The sequence below is a fragment of the Lynx rufus genome, unplaced genomic scaffold (genome assembly GCF_022079265.1).
Source record: "Lynx rufus isolate CCGP_SWC_20201006 ecotype Redwood Valley unplaced genomic scaffold, mLynRuf1.p SCAF_1, whole genome shotgun sequence".
NCBI lineage: Eukaryota > Metazoa > Chordata > Mammalia > Carnivora > Felidae > Lynx > Lynx rufus.
In genome coordinates, this window is record NW_025814823.1 from 144826 (window position 1) to 167896 (window position 23071).

The 23071-nt window shown below is 43.6% G+C and overlaps 1 pseudogene; it reads right to left on the minus strand.

Moving 5' to 3' along the window:
- Positions 1-224: 224 nt before the first annotated feature.
- On the minus strand, positions 225-767 carry LOC124507358 (pleckstrin homology domain-containing family B member 2-like; annotated as a pseudogene).
- Positions 768-23071: the final 22304 nt, after the last annotated feature.

Below are 23071 nucleotides of genomic sequence, written 5' to 3' on the forward strand. Positions count from 1 at the left end.
TCCTGGAACGAGCCAGTGCCCCAGAGAGTCCATGTTTTAGCTAAACACAAGTCAGAAGCCTTCTCTACAGTACGTGTATGGATTAGTTAGAACTATGATGTCATCACTTTCAAAAGAACAATTAAACTATTATTAAAAACATTTATCACCAACAGAAATGCCCTGCAAATTATATTATTGCACACAGGGTATCAGAAGCTATGCACATCCAGATCTGAAGGACTCTAGAACATCCAGACCAGAGAGCCTAAGGCCATGCCAGTGGCAGCTCTGGCCACCATGTCCAGTGCCAGATCACTGTCACTGTCTCGATACCACTCCCGAATGATGACTTGGTTGGCAGGCTGTTGTCCATAAAGTCCTTCATGTGGGTACTGGCAGGATACAGAACAATAGATAGCTTGAGTTCCTGGAGGCTATGCACCACTGTATGGACCATAGCCATATGCCTCAGGTTGGTGTCCCATAGGCTGTGTGAGGAGGAGAGGAAGAAGTCACGGCTGTCTTATCATACAGGATTTCTGAGCCAACATAAGCTGTGTTTGTCCTGGAATCCTGGAGTGTAAATTTCCAGGCCAAACAATCCTCTGTGCTTTCTGCACAAAGACGCATGGTTTTCCCATCTCAGCAAACAATCTTCAGCGTACAGTCTTTTGGTTTCCCATCTGGAGGCTGAGTATCCTGACACTCATGCCCCATGCAGATGTTGACAAAGTCCACTGGCATGTGGACCTTGTCTTCAACACTTTGCCAAGTTTAGTTATCATAATAGATCAGGTAACCATCTGACCACAGGTCAAACCAATTCTCCCAATGCTTCAAAATAGTACTCTGTCGCAGCAACCATCCGCTCTTTACAAACACCATCTTTCTACCTGCAAACTATCCGGCTGCAGCTGCGGAGCATTGAAGCAGGGCTGGGCCATTGAGCTGTATTTCTAAGTTTTCTTATAGCCTGTTGAGTTTCTTCAATACACTATTTTGAATTCTTTATTAGCTAGATCTTTATTAAAGTGTCTTTGGGCTCGATTGTTAGAGAATTATTGGTCTCTTTTGGCAATGGCTTGCTTTCTAGATTTTTAAAGTTCCTTGTATTTCTGCATTGCTGCTTTCACATTTGAAGTATCTTTACTGGTTATATTCAGATGGGGTACTGTTCCTTGGTGTTGCTTTTCTGGGGTTTCCTAGGCTTATTATGGATAAACGTGTTCCACTTCTTTTGATCTCTTTTGTGGCCAAATCCTTAAACTTTGTGTTTTTTTTTCTTCTTCCTATAATTCATCAGGCTGGCTGCAGGAAACCTCTCTCTTGTTTTCCAAGAGGTGGCACTATAACTCTAGTTTGTGGTTTTTACTTTGCCCACAGGTAGTGGTCCATTTTTCCCAAGAAAATCCAATTACCCAACGTGTTTTCACTGCCACACTCAAGAGTGCATACAGACAGCTGGCCAAACAATGGGGGGGAGACGTGGATTTAGCACTCAGGGCATTGGGTGTGCCTGTGGACTTGATGGAGAGATCCTCAAGTGCAGTTTTCCTGTGGAGGACTTCCTGCTGAAGTTCTGAAGCGGACAGCAGGAACCAAGTTCCTTTAATACCTTTTGGTATTTAAGATATTTCCTTCCTTTTCTCCTTCTCCCAAGTCATAAGGGTCCTACCTCAGAAATCAGGGTACTTCTGAAGATAAAAATGGGTTTTCTCCAGCTGCAACCCCCACAACTGGGATACCCAGGCATTCATTCCCTGCTTTCCACCTCCTCCACAGAAGGACAGCTTAGCCCTGTGCAGTGTCATCCTGGGGAGGAGAGTGGCTCTGGAGTTCTTGCCTCTCCTCTGCATCCAAACTCATCTCTATCTTGCTTGAATCTCCCCCTCAGACAGGCTGTACCTCCACAAATTCTGTCTCACCAGTGAGTATCTGCCCAGGTCAGCACTTTCCAGGTTTCCCCACGCCCCACCCCTGCCCCACTTTGGTGAGTGAGGGTGGGGAAGTTTCCCTGACTCCCTTGGATCTGCAACCCTTGCTGAGGTCTTCTTTGTTTATTTTTCAATGCATAGGTGGGCAGGAGTCCTCCCAGGTCCTTTGGCATAGATGTTGAGGGTTTTGAGTTCATAGTGATTATCTACTTAGTTGCTTAAAAGGGGGAAAGAAAAGAAAAATGACTTACACTGCCATAATGCTGACATCATTCCAGATGTCCCTCTTTCTATAGATGACTTTCATGACCAGGGTTCAAAGCAGCAAGGTCAGAACTTACTCTTACACAGCACTCTGTCTGGGTGAGATTGCTGTGCGTTGTCCTTCTTGATTCCAGCCCTATGCCCCTATTCTGCCCTGGAGTTTCAGCACCTCCTCACATGCCTACAGTTGTGCGTATTAGGTAGTGTGCAACCGTAGGACATGTATTGACATTGGGTGTATGAGTGGCACCCCCTAGGTTGGGCACCAAAAACCTGCACTCAAGAGTACACGAACCCTGGAGCTCTACCATCATCTCACAGGCTTGGTTTGGGAATGCCACACAATGTCAGCTTTCAAGAATGTGAGCATATGTGTGTTACACAAACTCTCAGGAAAATGTTTCCTTTTTATATAGGAAAAAATTCTCCTTAAAAAGTAATTTCAAGTCTTACCTAGTTATTATGTGGAAAGTGGTATACAAAACCTGAGGAACAATAAAAAATTTTCTTACAATCTTGAACTGTTACCAGTGAGTCCTTTTTGCATGGTAGAAAAAGTATGCATTCACCTGCAATGTTGTCTTGGGCATGCAAACCTCCTGGGAGTCCATATAGAACCCCAGAGAAGAGTAAGGTGAAGCTCCTGACAGCTTGGTATGAGGAGCCTTAATTACAACTTCCCCAAGACCTTTTTGAAGAGACTTTTAACTTAAAGCTTGTCAGAGATGAAACTCCAGCATCTTTTTCTGTTCTTCCCATTAGACTTCTCAGCTTTCTTCATTCCTTTCATCTCCTTTGGCTGCCATCTACATAAGTGGAAACTGGCTTCTACCCAGTGAATTTCAAGCCAAAAGACACAGATATCTTCACCACCCAGCCCTAACCCCCACATGTGCCCCAGGCTGGAACACAGAGGGAGTGAAATGACTTCTTCATAACAGTCCTTTACAGTCAGAAGGGTTTTCTTCCTCCAAATACAAGATCTTCCCTTATCCATCAGTTATATAGAATCACCATGAAATTAGATGGGTTTTTTGATAAAATTAAAAAAAAATTTAACGTTTATTCATTTTTGAGAGGCAGAGAGAGACAGAGCATGAGTGGGGAAGGGGCAGAGAGAGGGAGACACAGAATCCAAAACAGGCTCCAGAGTCTGAGCTGTCTGCACAGAGCCCGGCGTGGGGCTTGAACTCACGAGCTGTGAGATCATGATCTGAGCCAAAGTCAGACACACAACCGACTGAGCCACCCAGGCACCCCTGATAAAATTTATAGAATCAAGTTTAGAATCAAGTCTTGCTTTGAAAGAGTGCATGCCTTTCCCCCCAAAACAGTATTTAAAGTCAGTTCAAAAATGCAGTACACAATTCTAAAACAACTGAGTTCAAGGGTTACAATGTTGGCATTGCAGAATGAAGGATTTGAAGGGCATTGTGGTCCTCAACTTGAGCCATGTTTCAGGGTGACCTGTGGAGCTTTAGGAATATATTGATACTTGAGTCCAGATTCTAGAAGATTCTGACTCAAGAGGTCTGGGGATGCCATGCAAATATCTGTTTATCCACCTATTGATCTATTGTCTATCTATCTATCTATCTATCATCTATTTGCTTAAGTGATTCTGTTGCATCACCAAGACTGAAAATCACTGGACTAGAACTTTGGAATAATTTATTGACCTAAAGATGTGGATCAATGAAACTGGGTGACCATAAGTTACCTTTGAAAAGAAAGCAAAGTAAATTTGAATACAATGAGTTAAAATAAGCCTTGCAAACAACTAAATCATTTGTTTCTCATTAAGCATCTTCCTCTGCTTCAGGAATCCTTGGCTGAAATGTGGACAGTGGGTAGTCATTTATCTTTTTCTACTTCCAAGGAAATTGCTTTCTCCCTTTTACAGACACACAAGAAAAGCTCCACAAGCTCCTGGATCAGCTCTCTTATGTTCACACCTTTATTGACAATGCTGTATTATAATTGTTTATCCCACATACTCCCTCCTGTAATTTTAATCTGTTTCCTCCAGTTCTATCCTCAGTGGAGTCTAAAAGCAGGCATTGAGCATCTTCCTACATACAAGACCCCATGTGTCAACTGAAATGTGCTGAAACTTGCCCAGCCAATGTCAGCCTCTTCCTGCCAGATTCAGTATGCCAGTTTCAGGAAAGTTTTCTTTTGTTCAGGCAGTCCAAAAGAGGCTTTAAAATGTTGGGTTTCAGGAGCCTGGGACTTTAAAAGTAGTGACAATATTTTAGAATATTTTAGCCCTTTAAAGTATCTAAGCACATATACATTAATTCTATTTGATCCTCTCAAGAAACCTGTTGAAGAAGGCTGGTATTACTATTTTAATTTTATTGTTGGGAAATCTAGGACTCAGAGAGGCTAAGCAATTTGCCTGGTGTTACACAGCCGGTGCCCAATAATGCCAAGGCATCAACCCAGGCATTCTAACTCTAAAGTCAGTCTGCTTTCTCCACCCTTTAAAATCTGTTCCAGGCCATGGATTTATGACTCTGAGCTTGTCATCAGCTGCCACAACTCTGGAACTCTGAAGACCTCGGCCATTTATTCACGCCCTTTAGTCTCACACACTGTGGAACCCAAAGGGGATGCCTGTTCTCTGCTTCCAGAACTGAAGCCCTAGACGGCAGGCATGAAGGAAGTCAAAAAGAAATTCCCTTGTAATTCTATGGCCAAATAAGCTAATCTCAGGTCTCAACTTCAAGTGACTGCAAGGCTGTATACCGTCTGGCCTGGGTTGCCCCTCTGACTTCAGTCTATTTCTGCTCCTCCTTCCCTCTCTCTATGCTGGGTAAATTTAAATGAAATGTATTTATTTTGGAGAGCTTTATTTATTTATTTATTTATTTATTTATTTCTTAAGCAGACCTAGGATGGAGGATATGGCCCCATGAACTCTTCTGTTAAGAATGTTGGGGCATTCTGCTGTCCTAAACCTGAATGTCCTTCCATTGCTCAATGTGCACCATGCTCAGAGTACAGGGCGCTCCCCCAAGGCAGTGAGGTGTAGTGTGTATCAAACCCCATCCTCTACCTGTTCTGGGACAGGCAGCTCCATAGTGAAGAGGACAGCTCCAACCTCTAACAGCCATTGCTGATCCTGAGGGAGATATCTCAGTGATGCAAATTCAGAATGAGTCTGGGTGGCTTAGTTGGTTAAGCAACCAACTTCGGCCCAGGTCACGATCTCGCAGTTTGTGAGTTCAAGCCCCGCGTCGGACTCTGTGCTGACACACAGAGCCTGGAGCCTACTTTGGATTCTATGTTTCCCCCTCTCTCTACCCCTCCCCTGCTCACAATCTGTGTCTCTCTATCAATAATAAATAAACGTTAAAAATTTTTTTTTTACAAAGAATGCACATAAGACATAAATGACAGTAGCCTGCAAGAGATCCAAGATGATGTCAATAGTTGAAACATCAGCAATCTCTTCTCATCTGTCACCAAGCCTGTTAAGTTCTTGCATGAAGAACTTGGAGGTCAAGGATCGCCTTCATCTTGTCACCAGGTCCCAACATTCATCCCACCTGGCTGATGTTCCGGGGATAGAGCAGTGGAGGGCTGCCACTTCACACCCCACAACTCCTCCTCTGACTCTAGACAGAGTGGGTGGCTGATTGGTGTTCATCTTATAGGAAATAGCCTTGCCAACTGTAACATAAGCTCCTTTCCCAGGCAGGTGGGCTGTGAATCTGGATCACTGAGGAGTAAGGTTTTTCCGTGAGAAGCCTGCTTTTACTAGACAAGTTTTCACATGATAAGTGGCAGTTCTGAGAAGCTCTGGTGGCTCTAGACTCTAGAGCAATTCATAAATTTTAATAACCTTGCCTTACTTCAGCTGAAAATTAGATATAAAGAAAGTGGTCTGGGATCAAGCTGTAAGCCCCAGCATGGACACAGAACTCATATATAGGTCAGGCATCCTCTTCTCTTTCCCTAGAGCTGCCCTAGCCAGGAAGCCCTTTGGCAGTCTCTGTGGGAACACCAAGGCTTAAAGGACTATACCACAGAAAAGAGCTTCATGTATTCACAGTTGTTGGATAGTGCTGTGTTTCTTTCATTATGCAAAGTGCTGAAATGCAAAATGCTGGTCCTCCAGGTGCTCAGCATCCAGCACAGGATGTGTCTCATCCCATACATCTCCTCTCTCCCCAATTCCTGAAGTACCCACATCAGGTTTTGAAGCCTCTATCCCTCTTAATCCCCCCAGAGTCCAAGGTAAGGATGAACTTTAAGCCATGGGGTCGCCTGTGTTCTCCTGAGAAATGCAAGAAATGTGGCTTCCGACATCAAACTGATGCTGGGTCAACTTGGCAGGCCCAGCAACTCTGGCAGCCGTTGTGTTTAATATAAAACAAGACCCTGTTTCCAGAAGCCTTCTCTGTCTCAGAAGCAAAACAACAGGAAACCTGCTCCTATAAGCTGAAATGAAATAAATATGCTTATAGGAGGGCAGAGTATTTTAATAAAATCATGTCTACCTGGTAACATTCTATAACCCAGATGTTAGAAGCACTGCAAGGCAGCTTTAAGCCAACAGTATACAGACGTCCTAGTGTCCTCACTCACTTCCAGGAAGGCAGGATGTAAGGAGGGGAGGCAGACCACAGGGATGTGGCCTGTGACTGCCTGCCCCAAATCCTCTGCCAATGGCCTTCCCTTCCTGGATCCTACCTAGCATTGTCAGGATAGGGAAAACCCCTGAGGGATATGGCCCATCCTCAACAGGGCACTTCAAAGTGGTGCTCCAATCAGAGCATGGTGCCCCTCTGCATGAGAAGCATTCTCCAAATTGTGTCCAATCAATACACCTATCTGCATGAGCCCCACCCCCAGCTGTCTGGTTGTGGCTTTTGTAGGCAGATTTGCCTCTTGGCACATTCAAGACAAGTTTGTGTTTATGGGGTGGGTGAACACATTTGATTTTGCCTCTTTGATGCTGGAAGTAACAAGATGGATGGGAACTGTGAGCATGCCTATGATCAGGAATGTAAACTGGAGATGTGATTGCTGCCTGCATTGTTCCCCGAATTGGATATACAGTGTTGGCTTCATGTGTATGTTTTTTTTTTATTATTGTTGCTGCTGTTTTCAGGAAAAATGGGTCCACGTTTCATTAAGGCTTAAATATAGCAAGTAGCTCCAAAATGATTTCAAGCCACTGCATGAAAACAATGGAAAGAGACCCTGGACACACACTCTTGCACAGTCCACCTCCTAGGTGGTTTCTGAGACAAAGACAAGGCAGAGATGTGGGATAGATCAAATTACATAGAAAGAAGTGGAAGAAGCACAGAGAAATGGAAAAACATTCCATGCTTATGGATCAGAAGAACAAATATTGTTAAAATGTCGATACTACCTAAAGCAATCTACACATTCAATGCAATCCCTAAAATATAACACCAGCATTCTTCACCAAGCAATAACAAACAATTTTAAAATGTGTATGGAACTGCAAAACATCTGAATAGCCAAAGCAATCCTGAAAAAGAAAACCAAAGCTGGACGCATCACAGTTCCAGACTCCAATCTGTATTATAAAGCCATAATCAGGGGTGTCTGGGTGGCTCAGTAGGTTAAATGTCTGACTTCAGCTCGGGTCATGATCTCATGGTTCGTGAGTTTGAACCCCGCATTGGGGTCTGTGCTGACAGCTTGGAGCATGGAGCCTGCTTTGGATTCTGTGGTCTGCCCTTCCCCCCCCAAAAAAAAACAAATAAACATTAAACAAATTTTAAGCTGTAATCATCAAGACACTATGGTACTGGCACAAAAACATACACATAGATCAATGGAACAGATATAGAACCCAGAAATGGACCCACAAACGTACGGCCAACTAATCTTCAACAAAGCAGGAAAGAATATCCAATGGAAAAAAGACAGTCTCTTTAGCAAATGGTGTTGAAAAAACTGGACAGCAACATGCAGAAGAATGAACCTACACCACTTTCTTACACCACACACAAAAATAAACTCAAAATTAATGAAAGACCTAAATGTAAGACAGGAAGCCATCAAAACCCTACGGGAGAGAACAGGCATCAATCTTTTTGACCTTGGCTGCAGCACCTTCTTACCAGACATGTCTCTGGAGAAAGGGGAAACAAAAGCAAAAATGAACTGTTGGGACCTCATCAAGACAAAAAGCATCTGCACAGCAAATGAAACAATCAACAAAACTAAAAGGAAACCAATGGAATGGGAGAAGATATTTGCTAATTACATATCTGATAAAGGTTTAGTATTCAAAATCTATTAAGAATTTATCAAACTCAACACCCTAAAAAACAAATAATCCTGTGAAGAAATGGGCAAAAGACATGGACACTTTTATTATATATATATATATATATATATATATATATATATATATATATATAATTTATTGTCGAATTGGTTTCCATACAACACCCAGTGTTTATCCCAACAGGTGTCCTCCCTCCATGCCCATCAACCACTTTCCCCTCTCCCCCACCCCCCATCAACCCTCAGTTTGTTCTCAGTATTTAAGAGTCTCTTATGTTTTGCCTCCTTCCCTCTCTGTAACTTTTCCCCCCTTCCTCCCCCACCCCACCCCAGTCTTCTGTTAAGTTTCTAAGGATCCACATAAGAGTGAAAACATATGATATCTGTCTTTCTCTGTATGGCTTATTTCACTTAGCATAATACTCTCCAGTTCTATCCACATTGCTGCAAATGGCAAGATTTCATTCTTTCTCATTGCCAAGTAGTATTCCATAGTATATATAAACCACACCTTCTTTATCCATTCGTCAGTTGATGGACATTTAGGTTCTTTCCATAATTTGGCTATTGTTGAAAGTGCTGCTATAAACATTGGGGTATAAGTGCCCCTATGCATCAGCACTCCTGTATTCCTTGGGTAAATTCCTAGCAGAGCTATTGCTGGGTCATAGGGTAGATCTATTTTTAATTTTTTGAGGAACCTCCACACTGTTTTCCAGAGCGGCTGCACCAGTTTGCATTCCCACCCACAGTGCAAGAGGGTTTCCATTTCTCCACATCCTCTCCAGCATCTATAGTCTCCTGATTTGTTCATTTTAGCCTCTCTGACTGGCATGATGTGGTATCTCAATGTGGTTTTGATTTGTATTTCCCTGATGAGGAGTGACATTGAGTATCCTTTCATGTGCCTGTTGGCCATCTGGATGTCTTCTTTAGAAAAGTGTCTATTCATGTTTTCTGCCCATTTCTTCACTGGATTATTTGTTTTTCGGGTGTGGAGTTTGGTGAGTTCTTTATAGATTTTGGATACTAGCCCTTTATCCAATATGTCATTTGCAAATATCTTTTCCCATCCCATCAGCTGCCTTTTAGTTTTGTTGATTGTTTCCTTTGAAGTGCAGAAGTTTTTTATCTTCATGAGGTCCCAATAGTTCATTTTTGCTTTTAATTCCCTTGCTTTTGGAGATGTGTCAAGTAAGAAATTGCTGCAGCTGAGGTCAGAGAGGTTTTTTTCCTGCTTTCTCCTCTAGGGTTTTGATTGTTTCCTGTCTCCCATTCTGGTTCTTCATCCATTTTGAGTTTATTTTTGTGTGTGGTGTCAGAAAGTGGTGTAGGTTCATCCTTCTGCATGTTGCTGTCCAGTTCTCCCAGCACCATTTGTTAAAGAGACTGTCTTTTTTCCATTGGATATTCCATCCTGCTTTGTCAAAGATTAGTTTGCCATACTTTTGTGGGTCCAATTCTGGAGTCTCTATTCTATTGCATTGGTCTATGTGTCTGTTTTTGTGCTAATACCATACTGTCTTGATGATTACAGCTTTGTAGTAGAGACTAAAGACTGGAATTGTGATGCCTCCAGCTTTGGTCTTCTTCTTCAATATTCCTTTGGTTATTCAGGGTCTTTTGTGGCTCCGTACAAATTTTAGGATTGCTTGTTCTAGCCTGAAGAAGAATGCTGTGCAATTTTGATTGGGATTGCATTGAATGTGTATATAGCTTTGGATAGTATTGACATTTTAACAATATTTATTCTTCCAATCAATGAGCACAGAATGTTTTTCCATTTCTTTAAATCTTCTTCAATTTCCTTCATAAGCTTTCTATAGTTTTCAGCATACAGATCCTTTACATCTTTGGTTAGGTTTATTCCTAGGTATTTTATGCTTCTTGGTGCAATTGTGAATGGGATCAGTTTCTTTATTTGCCTTTCTGTTGCTTCATTATTGGTGTATAAAAATTCAACTGATTTCTGTACATTAATTTTGTATCCTGTGAAGACATGGACACTTTTAAAAAGAAGACATCCAGATGACTAACAGACACATGAAAAGATGCTCAACATCACTTATCATCAGGGAAATACAGATCAAAACCATAATGAGGTACCACTTCACACCTTTCAGAATGGCTTAAAGGAACAACTCAGGAAACAACAGATATTGGCAAGGAGGCAGAGGAAGGGAAATACTTTTGCACTGTTGGTGGGAATGCAAATTGGTACAGCCACTATGGAAAACAGTATGGAGGTTCTTCTAAAAATTAAAAATAGAGCTACTCTATGACCTAGCACTTGCACTACTAGGAATTTATCCAAAGGATACAAAAATGCTGATTCAAAGGGGCACATGCACCCCAGTTTATAGCAGACTATCAATAATAGCCAAATTATGGAAAGAGCCCAAATGTCCATTGACTGCTGAATGGATAAAGAAGATGTGGCATATATATTCAATGGAATATTACTTGGTGATCAAAAAGAATGAATTTTTGCCATTTGCAACAAAGTGGATGGAACTAGAATCTATTATGCTAAGCAAAATAAGTCAGTCAAAGACAAATATCATATGATTTCACTCAAATGTGGAATTTTAGAAACAAAACATATGAACATAAGGGAAGAGAAGGAAAAATAAGATAAAAACAGAGAGAGAGGTATATCATTAGAGACTTCTAAATACAGGGAACACAATGAGGGTTGCTGGAGGGGTCTTGGTTGGGGGGATGGGCTAAATGGGGGATGGGCATTAAGGAGGGTGCTTGTTGGGATGAGTGCTGAGTGTTATATGTAAATGATGAATTACTACATTCTATTCCTGAAACCATTATTACACTATATGTTAACTAACTTGGATTTAAAGAAAATTTAAGAGAAAGAAAGAAAGAAAGAAAGAAAGAAAGAAAGAAAGAAAGAGGAAGGAAGGAAGGAAGGAAGGAAGGAAGGAAGGAAGGAAGGAAAGAAAGAAGTCACAGCCTTTAGATGGACCTGAATTTAAATCACATCTCGGTGTCTTAATAGAAGAATAACTTTGGGAAATTAGGTCTGTTATAGCTTCAATCTCCCTATCTATTGAGTTAATAATAACAGATACTTCACAGAATTATTGATGGGTCAGATGAAATAATGTTCATACAATGTCTAGAAAAAATCAAGTCCCCAAGAAATGGTCAGCAGCAGCATCACCACTATCATCATCACTATCATAATCACCATTACCGTTACCACCATCATTATCATCATTACCATCATGATCACCATGACCATCACTACCATCACCACCATGATAATCACTTTCATTATCATCACCATCACCATCATTACTATCATATAATTATCACCATCATCATCATGGCACTGTGACTTGAAATGATCAAGGTCCTTCTCTTATTTTCACTGTCACTCTCTGGCATCAGGGCCCAACCATCAGGAACACCGAAAGAAGCTGGACTGACACTTACTAGGTCCACCAAGTTCAGAGGCTCATGATTCAATAGATCAGTTATCATAACAAAAAGTCATCCATCCTAGAACCTCTGCCAAAATTTCACCACTTCTCTCCCTATGTGTGGAGTGGGAGCCAGATCTCATTGCTGCTAACAATGAAGCCAGCAACTGAGAGAGACTAAAAGGGAAATTGAAGATGCACTTAGCTGGCTGCCTACAGCCCCAGCTGCTCTCCTCTGGAATCTGGGAGAGGCCTGAGTGATAGACCAGGTCTGAGTTTCAGAAATAAAAGCCTGAAAATCTCCCTAGCTTTGAGGTTCTTATGGGAAAGCTGGTTGGGTTTTTTTGTTTTTGTTTTTGTTGTTTTTGTTTTTGTTTTTGTTTTTGTTTTTGTTTTGTTTTGTTTTGTTTTTTCTATCTTGAGGCCTTGCTCCTTGGTGAAGCCCCATAACCTTCATGTGTTCACACCTTGGTAGATGTGACTGACAAACTTGGTGTTAAGCCCCCTTTGCACTAATGCTGATTGAATTTAAATTGGCAATTGTTACCTGTAATAAGAGTTACACAAGTTCCTGGAAATTTTTTGTGAAGTAGAAGGAAATGGATGCACTGAGGTTCTTTTGGGAACAGTCAGCTTGTCTCAGTATAGTAGACAGGGCCACACTGATCATCTGGGCAGAAATAAAGCCTTCTGTGGGGCTCACAGTGCAGACAGTATTTCTCCTGAATCATTATTCTTCACCAAGGATGCATTTTGGAGCATATTTCCAGAGAAGGCTGGGGTTGGGGCTTATCTCAGGCTTCTGTCTGAGAAATGGAGACTGGGACAGGTGTGGGTATAGCTGACACAAAGGTGGCCCCAGACCAGATGGCTTGTCTAAGATGAAGGTGGGCAACATCAATCTGGGTTTGTGATTGAGGAGAACAGAAAGTGTCTCCGGTCAAGGTCAGGGAACTCAGCTTTCTTACAGGCCTGCATCTCACTGTGTGGACTTGGGCACATCTCCTCACCTCTCTGTGCCTTTATCCTCCAGGAAATAAGGAAGTTGGACCAGATTAGTAGTTCTTAAACTGCTCTTTGAGGTAAGCAGTTTGTACAGGGAGCCTCAGGGGCTGCCTATGGGACAAGCTGGAGAGAAAAGGGGCCTCTGGATTCCCCCTGCCCCACCATCACCTCCCTTTAAACCAACCAGAGCTCTTATCTGCTCTGTTTGCTGGGCACCTGTATAAGGTTGAAAAATAAACTTCTGCAGTTAACAGAGACACTGTTGGGCACCTCTCAATTCTTTACCCTTTCTCAAGGACTTACGAGGTAGGTACCCACTACATGCCAGGTACTATGCTAAGCACCAGGGCCACAGAGGAGGAGAGTTCAACCAGGTCATTGCTCTCATGGCCTTAGAGTCCACTGAGGAGAGACCAACAATCTGTGAACAAACAAGATAAACATCAATGGTACTTAGTGCAAGCAAGAGAATTAAAACAAGGCAGTGTGGGGAATCAGACAATAAAGAGGAAACACTTAAGCAGAAATCTGAAACAGTCCTTAAGTGTGTGAGGAACAGAAAGATGGCCTTGTGACTGGGCACAGGGATGAGGGAAAGTCATACAACTGAGGCGGTATGGGTGGGCATGTCCAGTGCATGGATGGCTCTGAGTCCCTCTAAAATACGATAGCTTTTACAAATCAGCAATTATAGGCAACATCACATCCGCCAAGATTACTGACCTCACAACACTTTAAACCTGAGGTGCATCCTCCAAGGCCAAACCCGAGCTTCAGACACCTAGTCACTAGTGTCCCTGTCCCTTGGAGGAGCCAGCTCTGGGTAAATAAAGGTGTATCATCATCCATGTCTGGATGGTTCCCCAGGGCCATGAGAACCACAGACATTACCATGGGAAGAGAGCTGAGTCAGCATGGACTCTGGCTAACACAGACTGGCTTCTATCACTTATATAGTGGGCCACCTCAAGCAAGTCACTCTTCCTACTGCACCCGTAAAATTCCACCTCTTACAGAGCTCCTGAAAAAGTAAATGAAAGCTGGCCCCACAGTAAGGCCACATAGTGCTAACTGGTTTATGATGATGGTGTTTGGAATTGCTACCTGAGGGCTAGTCTCATAACCTTTAAGCTAAGCTCTAAGGACATGTGCCAGGACTTTTACTCTTCTGCCCATTGTATGCTGCCACACAAACTGTGAGTGCTCAGTAAATTAAAACACAAATTAGTAATGCTGCTAAGCATGTGTGTGCAGGCACTGCTCTGAAGATGCCTGAAACTCCGTTAGCTCTCCCACAATCCCAGGAAATATGTAGTCTTGTCACCTCAGTTTTAAAGATGAGGAACTTGAGACAGAAAAATAGTAAGTTATATGCAGGATCCTGCAGCTAGTAAGTCTCATGAGTGCATCAGAACCTGGCAATCTGGATCTTCTCAGAGGCCATCTGGAAGGACAGGAGAGCTGGACAAAGAACACATCCCTCCTGCCTTCCTCTGATGCACTCAGGGATGGCACGTTTCCCAGGGAACCTTGGTGGGGGGTGTACTGGGTCTGGTCCTAGGCAGCTACAGAGGCCAGGTTACAGCAATGTAGGTCACATGTTCCAGCCTAGAGAGGCTAGGATCTGGCACATTATCTGCACTCAGCCTTTACCTGTCACTGCTCCAGCATGCTGCAGCCTGGACTCTGGGTGGCCCTGGCCCCTCTGCTAGGTGCCCTCAGTGCAGGTGAGCCAATAGCAAGATCAATGAAATAACAGCCATGACATCTGGGTTTATGCTGTGTGTTGGGACCTGGGCCTCTACCTGCATTCTCTGTTAGACCTCTTGTCAACTCTGCATACGTACAACTAACCTCGCTTTTCAAATGAGGACACTGGGGTTCAGAGAGTAAATCACTTGGCCAAGGGCATGCTGTCTGTAAGTATCAGGTCCAGGTATGAACCCAGCGCCGGGCCTTCATCACTGCTGGGTCACTGCCCTAAAGGAAGCATCTGGGGCACACACCGCTGGCCTTCCTCTTCTGGGTTTCTCTAACCTACACTCCTCTGTGTATGTGTGTGTGTGTCCCCTCCCTCCATCTGCATGTTTTCACTCTCTCCCTTACCCAAGTGAAGCTGCCTTTTGTACACAGCCTTTCCCCCCCAAGTTCTCAGTGATCATTCCCTTTCTTGTCCCCTCATCCTTATACTCTGCCCCTTGTCTTGGCCCTGGAATCACATGCAGTCTGAGTGGTTTTGTATGTCCTAGTGGGTATTGTTTCTCTCTGAATTGTCTGCCTCTCTGGGCCTCATGTAAAGCAAGTACTTATAGTTGGCTTTGTCAAATGAAAATTATATAAATCTTATATAATCTTATAGCATACCTATAGCATACATAAATATATGCATTTATATATTTGTTTAATATATATTTAATATATAAATTCATTTATTGTTCACAATTTTTCATTTATTGTTTTCATTATTGTTTTTCATTTATTGTTCACAATTCTCCGAGGTAGGTTTCATGCCCCAATAAAACATGACCAAACTGAGGTGGACAGAAGTTACCAACTGGTAGTGGGTGGAAGACCTGGGATCTGACCCAGGTCTGTCTGTCCCCAAAGCCTGTGGATTTCCCTTGAGAACCCGGAGTCTCTTGGGGTCACCCACAAGGATTTGCTGAGCAGTTCTGAGGTAAAGCTCATGCAGCTCTTCCTTGGGTCTACAGTGCATCAGTTTTCAGGGATAGAGGGTTGGCGTCCCAGCACTAAGGAGGGGCTGCATATCAGGCCTCATGAACTGCAAGGGGGCCCCAGACAGGAGCCCTGCCATACCATGACCCCTGCCTGTGCCAGCCCTTTCACCAGGGCCTCAGGGTGACTCTGGCCAGTCCTGTGATCTCTCTGAATCCCCACTTCCCCACATGTAAATTGAGAGGGTTGACCAGATGAAATGTCAGCTCTATTATCTTATGATAATAGAGCCTCAGGGCACTTCAAGTGCCTGAAATTCTAGAAGGTAAGGGTGACAAAAAAGTCACTAGGCTTCATCAAAGCATCAGATTTCTGAGGCCTTGGGTGGGGGGCTCTCAGCCAACCTGGTGTCCCTGTTACATCTGTGCTTTTCTCTTCCTATGTCTCAGGTTGGCCATGTGTCCAAAAGAACTATCATCCTCAGCACCAGCCATGGCACCCCATGTCCTCAGGGAAGACCCATTTGTTACGACAGTTTCTCAGTAATTGCAGACTTTTGTTCAAGTAACATCATCACAGGAGAAGGCCCAGAGCAGAAGGACTCTCTAGAGGCACAAGGGGAGCAATGCCCTCACACCAAGCCTGTCGCTCCTCTCTTTTGCTTTTCACAGGGACAGCTGCCCTCTGTCACTGCAGTGGGGCCCTCTGCTACTTCCTGTGCCTCATTGCCTGCCTGCCAGGCCAGGACTCCATGGCTGGGAGCTGCCTGCAGTGCTCCAAGGACTTTCAGTAAGGAGTGGACACCCTCGTGCCCCAGGAAGAGAGGAGGGAAAGGGCAGGAAGGACAAAGCAGCAGGGCGAGTGGTTGGGAGAGACCAGGGCTTCCTTCTCCCTGGAAGAAAGTGGTCCTGTACAGGTCCCTTCTATGGTGGCCCTGAGTGTGATGAGCTCCCAGGGGCATGAGTCCAGTAGCCTGGTGGTTGATCCCTTGGAGCCTGCCCAGGACACAGTCCCTGGATTTCTAACCTCAATCACAGCCAAGGTACAGGATAGGTACCAGAAGACGTGGGCTCTAGACAGGCACTGTTTCTCTCCTGCCCTATGACCTGGTGAATCCTCACTTGGGAAGTGGGGCTGGCCATCATATGATCTATCTTCCCACATTCACTGTTAGCAGCTCTGGCTGCTTGCAGCTTCTCCTCAGACCAGATGGCAGCAGACCCAAATGTACCAAGGCCAGGTGTGAAGGGCCTCAATGCTATCTGCACTGCCATTAAGGCCCAACTGCTCCCTGGCTCCCAAACCTGCAGGGCCTCTCCTCAGTTGCTCAGATTCCTTTGGCTTTTGCAGCTACCATGGTGGCAGGACAGCTCAGCAGCCGTGCCTCACCAGAATCTGCAGCCGGCTCCCAAGACTCAGAGAAAGCAAAGACTACCAGGTGACCCCGGGGGAAGGGCAGCTCCTTGTCTCAACCATTCCTGTGGGAGGGGGCATGGTGGTTATCAAGAAGTCCCCAGAAGAGGCTAAATTTCTCAGGATCAAAACAAACATGTCAAAAGTAAGATGGTGATGCTCTCCTTGGGGAGACACCCAACACTCCTTGCTCGCTTCTGACCCAGTGCCCGGGGACTTGCCCAGCCAGTTCAATACAAAAACAAATATAACACACCTCTACTGTGGGGATTAAATGAGATGATACCTGTGAAGTGCTGGGAGGTTCAGAGTCACTGCTTCCATGAGACATGCAATTAACATAGAAACTTTGGAGCTGGGGCACAAATGCCCACAGCAGCCACATTGCACCTCACTCACTTAGTGGGTGTCAACCAGGCACCTACTGTGTGCACCACTGGGTAGAGGACAAGAGTCAAGGCACACCTCTGTCCCCTGAGAACTGAATCATAGCAACAACTACAGCTCAAGAAGTTTAGCTCTGGAGCTGCAGCATCCACCAAAAGTTAGACAAGGAGTACTTGAAAACCTCCCTTCAACCATGGATCACAATAATTAATTCCGCCTCACCATGACATATGGAGGTAATGTTGGTGGTAATTTTCTGTTACAGAGAAAATTGGAGGGTCAGAAAAGTTAGGGGATCTGTAAAGACCCTTGGCAAAGTAAGCACCTGAACTGAGATCCCAACTCTCAACAGCCTCCAGGTACAGGTGTTAGTCATGACCTACCTGCCTTCTCAACTTGTGTTTCCTTGTGTTCTCTCAGTGTTACCTGCCCAGGCAAGAGCCAAAAGCAAAGCACACTGCCCATGTCTTCTGCCCTCTGGGCTACTTCTTCATAGACAGAGTCCTTAGCTGCCAGCCTCGCCCCACAGGTAGGTGAGAATGGGCTGGGGCCCTGATGCCACTGGGGAAGGACTGGCACAGGATGGGATTGAAGGGTTTTCTGCTTGAACTACATCCCCTGGAAGCCCAGGTGGTCTCTGAGGGACAAAGTCTGGCTACTCCTGGGCCCCGAACATGCACTCATATGGCTTGGGGAGAGTGAAATGAGGCAACACAGAAGGAAGGAAGTTTGCAGAGTGGTGAGGAGCATGGACTTTGGAAGACAGTTCAAGTACTAACTCTGTTCCTTACTAGATGTATGATCTTGGCAGAGTTTTGCAGTTCTTAATGTACAGCATCTGCACAGTTTGTTAAACTTATCCCTAAGTATTTCATGTTTTGGGATGCTATTATAAAAGGAATTGTATCTTTTATTTCAATTTCCAAGTGTTGGTAGCTAGTTTTTTTTTTTTTTCAATTTTCTTTTTATTTGTGACAAAATACATGTAACATAAAATTTAGCATCTTAACTGGTTTTTAGTGTTCAGCTTAGTGGTATTAAATACATTCATAATGTTGTCCAACTATCACCACCATCCATCTACATAGCTCTTTTCATTTTGTAAAATTGAAGCTCTATACTGATTAAACAATAATCCCCATTCCCCTGTACCCCTAGCCCTTGGCAACCACCATTCTACTTTCTGTCTCTATGATTTTGACTACTGTAAGTATCTCATGTAAGTGGAATCATACCGTATTTGCTTTTTGTGTGACTGGCTTATTTTACTTAGCATAGCATTTCCAGGGTTCATACCATTAGGTCAGAATTTCCTTCTTTTAAAAGAATGTATATATTCTATGGGTGTACAGATATGTCTTTGGGACCCCAGCTAGTATTGACTTTTTTTATATTGACCTTGCATCCTTCAATCTTACCTGCTTCATTTATTTGTTAGAGTAACTATTTTGTGTGTAGATTTCATAATATTTTCTCTTCATGCAATATTTTATCTTTGAATAAAGACTTTTTAACTTCTATCTTTTCAAGCCACATGCCTTTTTATTACCTTTTCTTGTCTTATCATGCGGTCTATGAATTCTAGTACTAATTTGAATAGAATTGGACATCTTTTCTCTGTTCTAAATCTTAATTGGGTTGAGGAAATCCTCTTCTATTTCTAGTTTGCTGAGAGTTGTTATCATGGATGGGTATTTAATCTTGTCCTGTCTTTTTCTGCACTGATTGAGATGAGCATATGGTTTTTCTCCTTTGTTCTGATAAGATGATGAGTATCATTGTTTTTTGAATGTTAAATTAACCTTGCATTCCTGAGATAAATTCCACATAGCTCTGATATTTCATCCTTTCTACCTATGATTGAATTTGATTTGCTGATATTTTGTAAGAATTTTTGCATCTATGTTCATGAGAGATATTAGTCTGTATTTTTCTTTTCTGATTTTTGTCTGGATTTGATATCAAAGTAATACTAGCCTTATAAAATTAACTTCCAGTTTGTACCTACTCCTCTATTTTATGAACGAGTTTATGTAGATTTGGTATGAGTTATTTCTTAAGTGTTGTATAGAACTCAGTAAAGCCACAGGGCCTAGAGTTTTCTTAATGGAAAGGTCTTTAATTACAAATTCAAAATTTTAACAAATTTAAGGCTATTCAGATTTTCTGTTTCTCATTGTGACAATTTGGTAATTTAAGTCTTTCATGGAATTTATCTGTTTATGTTTTACAAGACTTATTGTCATAGAGTTTTCATACTATCCCCTGACTAACCTTTTAACATATCATCTGCAGTGATTCTGTTTCATTCCTAATATTGGTACTTTGTGTTCTTTCTTTTTCTTTTTTTATTGATTGGTCTAGTTAGAGCTTTATAAATTTTATTTATCTTTTCAAATAAATAGGTTTTGGTTTTATTGATTTTCTTTATTTTTCTATTTCATTGATTATCATATCCTTCCTTTTACTTGCTTTGATTTTAATGATATCCTTTTTCCAGCTTCCTAAGGTAAAAACAGATAATTGATTTTCCACCTTTATTGTTTTCTGATATAAGCATTTAGTTTACAGGCATTTAAACCTAAAATTTGTATCTATGCACTGCTTTAGCTATATCTCACGAATTTTATGATGTGGGGTTTTTATTATCATTAAAGTTAAAAAGTTTTCTAATTTCCTTCTGATATTTTCTGACCAGAAGACTATTTAGAAGTGTGTTGTTTAATTTACAAATATTTGGCGCTTTTTTAGATGTCTTACAAATTTCTATTTTAATTCCATAGTAGTCAGAAAACATACTCTCTGATATTTCAATCTTTTGAAATCTATTGAGACCTTTCTTATGGTCATATGTATGAGTCTGGGAAGGTTATTTAAGTTTTCCTTAAACCTCTCTTTCCTTATTTCTAATAATGGAGTTGATAATAATGGTGACTAAATATGCCTGCTAAGTAAAGTCATATGTAGAAAGTTCTAAGTAAAGACTCAGTAAATGGTAGCCACCATACTCAGAAAAAAGTTGTTCCTCACATGAGCGGTGGGGACTCTGGCACCTCATCTCAGAGACAAGAGCTCTGTCACTGCCCAACTGGCTCTGCTGCCCATCAGTAAGGAGGCTTCTCTGGTTGGCCACATACACATGCAGTCCCCTGTTCTCCCTCCCTGTCCAGCTTTTGAATGTTCTACAAGCCCCATAATTGCCTGAGTTCTTAGTGGGAGCAAGAAAGGCAGACAGAGCAAGCAGGGGAGAGGTCTGTGTGGGGCCATACTTCATTCCAGAACCCATAAATGTCAAGTGGAAAGGGATAGAGAGGTCTTCTTGTCCAGCTACCTATCCATCCCACCGCTAACTCCTGCAATCCTTTTGTCTCCCATCCACAAAGACATTTAGGATTGAAATGAGCATGAGAGAGAGAGAGAGAGAGAGAGAGAGAGAGAGAGGATGCTCAGAGGACCCTATCCCACTCAGCTGTGCACAGATGATGCTATCACTGTGCAAGGGTGGTTTGGAGTGACAAAGAACATGAGACATAGAGGGGGCCTGAGGGAAAAGAAGATAGGGAGAAATAGCGTACACAAGAGAGTGCCAAGGCCCTAACAACCAGGCCTCCCAGAGTGGGGAGGCCAGAACAAGGGAACCAGGAGCTGGATCCAAGGTGGATCCCTACTCCCATCAGCAGCATGCACAGGGCCACAAGACAAGTGGGGTTCTAAAGATCAAGAAGGGAGTATCTCAAGGCATACATCATTTTTACTTTTGTTAACTTTAAGACTGTATATGGTTTTGTTTTCAGCAGTATTTCCCTCCTTAATTTTCTTCAGGTTGAAAATGAAGTGTATTTGTATTTCCAGGGCACTGGCCAAAGGACAGCAGTGGAAGAGGAATGGAGGGAGAGCCCCTGCACCTGCGGGCAGAAGGTAAACAAGGCTGACACTGAGGGTGCTGACACCTGCGGGAGCAGGAGTGGTTTCTCATCTTTATCCCTTCCCCTCTGTAAGGATACTGCCTCTACCTCAAGGTCACCCAGCCTCTTATCCACCTGCTCTTTGATGTATATTGTGGGGCAGGGCCAGGCACTGAAGCCAGGGCTTCAGGGGGAGCCTACTGAATTCATGGGACACTTAGGAGACAGAGCCACTCCCAGGGGAACTAAGAGGGCTTGCCCATCCATCAGTGTGAAGCAGCCTAGGGAAACACATGGCTGGACTAGAGGCAGGCAAGGACCTCAGTGAAGTGTCTGGCTGCCTGGAGAGGGACCATAGATTGCACTGCAGTGACAGGAGGACTAGAAAGGCACAGTGGGAAAAGGAACACAGCTGACATGGACCTCTTGCCAGCCCTCCGCCCACCCATGTTCTGCCTCACACACTCTTCTTGAGCACCTGCACGTACCAGCCACTGGGCCAGTGTTAGGGTCCCTGGAGCTCACTGTTAGAAGACAGACAGACACAGGAACCCCCTAAACTACAGTGTGGAGAGTATTGAATCAAAGTAAGGACAAAGCCATCGAAGCTCAGACAAAGGTACTGGCAGTCTTCTTGGCAAGGGACCCAGGAGGCTTCTTGGAGGAATAGACATGGGAGTCAGGCCCAGAAAGTGCACAGGCTCAGTCAGTCAGTCACGGAGGGCAGAGAGAACCCTTCGAGCAGAAGAAGTAGCTTTTTGGAGAAGCAGAGAGCAGAGACTTTGCTGCTCTGATCTTCTCCCTGGCAGTGATGCCACCCCAGGGCTCTGGGCTATAGATTGCCACAGAGGCCAGCCTGGTCTTGGGCCCCCAACTCACCACCCTAGGGCCTGCAGACTCCTCCCATGATGAGGCCCTGAGTCCTGGTGGGACCCACCCATATGGCTTCCCTTCACAGGCCACTTCTGCCCAGATGGTGCCATCACCATGCCATGCCTGGCCAGGACCTTTGAAAGCAGGAGGGAGACACCCCACCCCAACACCAGCTTCTGCTCAGCAGGTCAGTTCTGAATTTTGTCTGCTGTTTGTACAATGGGAAGAGTGAGTTGCTCACTTTGCTGATTAGGTGCTCATCCAAAGTCTACCATACATACTTCATGATGCTGACTATAGCCAGCAGCATCTCCAGGCCCTGGTAGAGGTGAACACCAGGAAAGCCCCACTCAGGATGCAGCAGGCCCCATCAGGCTACCAGGTCTGGGAGCCCCATGTTGTCTTTGCTCAGCTGGGAAAATCAGGACATGTGCAGGAAGTTCAAGGCAGCCCAAATTGTTCAACATAGAGTTTAAAGACAGAGGGGTCATGTGGCTGGGAACCACTCGCACTGAGCACATGGAGAAAAGAAACGAACAGTTTAAAAGTGAAGAATGAAAGTGCTGGTAGGCACAAGGGAGGAGTGGTCAGGAGCCCAGACAGAGAACACCATGTGGGAATTGGGACACATCCAGATCTGCTATTGATGGGCTATCAGTAGGTTCCTTGACCTCTCTAAGCCTCAGTAGTAATATTTGCCTTATAAGGCTTCTGTGGGCATCAGACAAGACATCTATATAAAGGACCTTGCACTGAACCTAGCACATATTGAGTGCTCAGGAAAGAGTTGCTTCTGACCTCATAATCACCGCCATCAACAACTTCCCCTATTACCTTGGAAGAATGAGTCTGGAGGCAGAGAAGGGGTATTTATCAGGTCAGACCACTCTGTCCTGAGGGAATATTCCCC